We start from the raw sequence: 3,313 nt of genomic DNA, 5'->3' as shown, positions 1-3,313 counted from the left end.
CGGCAACCTATTGGTATAGTGGATACAATTAAAACATAATTGTTATGTATATAAGGTTACAATGGTAGTTTGAAAAGTCTTGTTACGTATATCAATCACCGTTTAACCGTGCACGTGGAAAACATGATACTCGTTTTTGTTATTTCATGGACACGCATGATCCTTAACGTCCTCTAAGCTTTTTCTTAATTTGTTTATCGTCGAGGCCAACTATGTTGTGGTCATACTCACTAAATTCCAGGGCACAACATATGTGCATCATAACTAGTGAACATTCTCGCTCCTCATATTAAGATGTAGCCATGCACACCATATGCACACCACATGCACATTACAAAAAAAAATTCACAAATTTCTGCAATTGAATACTTGAACCATAAATTGTTCCATCCCAATTTAGTAGCACGTCAAAACTTGAAATTTATTCCACAACCCATAGGCCCCAACATGAAACACAAACCCTAATTTAACTTCTAAGTATTAATTCATCTTACAAACAACCCATTTATTCCATATATCATTGATGAATGAACTTTGAACTAAACACCCTACCTTCCTATGCTTGCTGAAGCTTCAGTCGTTGAAAAAAATGGAACTTTCTGGCCAAAACAAAAAGTATGGTTCAAAACCCAGCTCACTCTTCTCACCTCTCTCTCGCATCCCTTCATTTGAAATCAGAGGTATAAGGTCAATCCAAAACCCAGCTCACTATTCTCACCTCTCTTTGGACTTCCCTCTCTTCGAAATCAAAGCACAGAGATAGCTCAACCCAGAAGCCCATAACTCACAAAGCTCTCTCGACATCTCTCGTCCAAATGAGAAAGTAATGCAATGGGCTTCTGCTTTTTAGTATTTATATGTGGGTATTTTAGTAATTTCAGTTTTGTGGATGGCTTGTGCATGGCATGCGTGGCTTGTGCATGGCCGGTTTGTCCTATTTCTATCCCAAGATTAAGAAATTGTCCCATTTTGGGGTACTTCCCAATTTTCTATTGGGTCATGCAATACATAACTCATAGGAAAAATAAAAATACGTGCATATAAGAGTATCTACAGTAGAGTCCTTAAATAGGGATAGCCATCATATAAAATGGTATAAAATAAATACAGAAACAAAATGAATCTCCGATGGATCGGAAAGTGAGTCTCTAAATTTAAAGTTTGTACGATTTTATGTGATAATTTGATACTGTGCACATTTTTTGTTTATGTTAACATTTTTTGAATTAGTTTAGCATTACGTTCTCGTAAAATATTTTTGTGAACATTTTAATCAAATAAAAAATAAATTCCGATACCAAATTTTTTCTTCACAAGAATTACTTCATTATTAGATTATGTCCTTGCAAATTGATTAGGTAAGTAGTTGGGCACATAATGATAAAAAGCCTAGGGTTCATATATTGTAGTGTGTGTGAGATTCCACGTCAACCAACAAAGAAGGGGTGATGTGCCTTATATGTACATACTCCCCTCCCTATAGCACAAGACCTTTTGTGAACTCACTGGCTCCAGATCCCAAAAGAACTCCGAAGTTAAGTAAGCTCGGACGAGAATGGTCCTAGGATGGGTGACCCCACTGGGAAGTTCTCGTGCTAAAACCCAAGAACAAATCTGTGCCAGCTGGGCCCAAAAAGGACAATATCGTGCTACAGCGGAACCGGACTGTGATGTGACAGTGTGTTAATCTCATTTTTCTTTTATAATTAAACTAGGTCAAAATAGAAAATATAAGAATAATCAGAGACACAAAAAGATGACATTAGCTTACTATTATTGAAAAGAAATACATTGAATCAATCCCTAATCAACAAAACATTAACTTAATACTTAGTTGAAAAAAGATACATTGCTACATAATTTAAGATGGCCTTATTTTTAATTCACACATGCACACACATAATTCAACGATGACAAAAGAAAAAGGAGGGTTTTTTGTTTAAAAAAAAAAAAAGATGTTTATAGTCTTAAAAGTCAAAGATATATAACTACTACCAAGAAATGCCCGCACGATGTTGTAGGATTGAAAGAAGAGTGCAATATCTTGAAATAAAAGTAAATGTAAAGAAAATTCACAGTTTGCATCACTGAATCGAACTAAAAACATAGTAATGCTATTAAATCTCTCCTCTCAGATTACATATCATTGTTTAGATGTTTTTTTTATTAATAGTAGAATTCAACTAAATACTTTCAGTAACAACAATTGAAGACATATACATGGTAATACTGTTAATTACCAGTCAATTTCCTCGCATTTATTATCAAATGCAGATGCATCATCATAACACCTCTGCTGCTGCATATCCTCATCACCAGCAAATTGATCTCCTCCTGAAAACAAAACCCCCCAAATCGCTAAAACAAAATTTGCACAGAAAACCAATCACAATTCTAAAGCCATAATATTCAAACCAAAAAATGACCAACGCGAAATCGGCCAAAAACTCACCAAAAAACCCAACCTTTTCTGGTATTAAGATTTTCTTTGAATGTGCACCAGATTTGGGGTTTTCAGAAGATGTTCTCGTTAGTAGTTTCTGCGAGAGAACTGAGCAGCAGTTCAACCGAAGGTTGCAATTTGAAATGGAAGGTGAGGTTTATGTTTTGAGGGAAATGGAAGGTGAGGTTTCTGTTTTTGTCATGGCCATCTTAATAGTTAGTGCAAAAGATGTAGGTCCTGCAGCAAGGAACAAAAAAGATACAGATTAACCCTTACGGTGGCTAGAGGCTGCAACACCTACAAGTCAAAGATGGGGAATGATGTCTACATATCGTGTTAGTACTTCTTCAAATCCATTACAATGTTGCTCGTCCTCATAGTAGCTAAGGATGTCCTGATCATGTGTGGATGCTACAAAAATATACATGAAAGTTGTCATTCACATGATCCAAATGGTAGTTCCACATAGACATAATGCATAAGACAAAACAGAAGGAAACAAATATTGTAACGGCATACGTTCAATAATTGCAGCAAGCAAACAAACAGAAACTTTACCTACGTGTATACCCGAATCAACCCGTTATCTTAACAGGTGTTTATCGGGTTACCCGATAACGACCCGATTCGTTATCGTGTTGACCCGAATACCTGTTAATTTCGTGTCGTGTCGTGTTGGGTTATCGGGTCGTGTCAGGAATTGCCAGGCCTAATATCAGTTGTATCAATGACTTCTGTCCTCAAGGTACTTTACTATTATAATTATACTATTAAAATGCTAAACTTGACTCTAATACCAGATTTGCAAAGCAGGGCCCGGTTAAATAGTCGGATGGCCATTATAACAACTAGACATAACACCTTGCACAT

The 3,313-nt window shown here is 36.1% G+C and overlaps 1 long non-coding RNA gene across 1 annotated transcript; it reads right to left on the bottom strand.

The window, feature by feature from the left end:
• Window positions 1–2,071: 2,071 nt before the first annotated feature.
• On the bottom strand, window positions 2,072–2,995 carry LOC148691757 (uncharacterized). Its single transcript, XR_015955237.1, has 2 exons — window positions 2,453–2,995; window positions 2,072–2,334 (listed from the first exon to the last, which is right to left on the bottom strand). It is a non-coding gene; the product is annotated as an uncharacterized LOC148691757 (long non-coding RNA).
• Between the last annotated feature and the right edge of the window lie 318 nt (window positions 2,996–3,313).

This window comes from Pyrus communis, chromosome 13 (genome assembly GCF_041283825.1).
Source record: "Pyrus communis isolate YQ-2024b chromosome 13, ASM4128382v1, whole genome shotgun sequence".
Classification (NCBI taxonomy): Eukaryota; Viridiplantae; Streptophyta; class Magnoliopsida; order Rosales; family Rosaceae; genus Pyrus; species Pyrus communis.
This window is presented reverse-complemented; position numbering and strand designations above follow the sequence as displayed.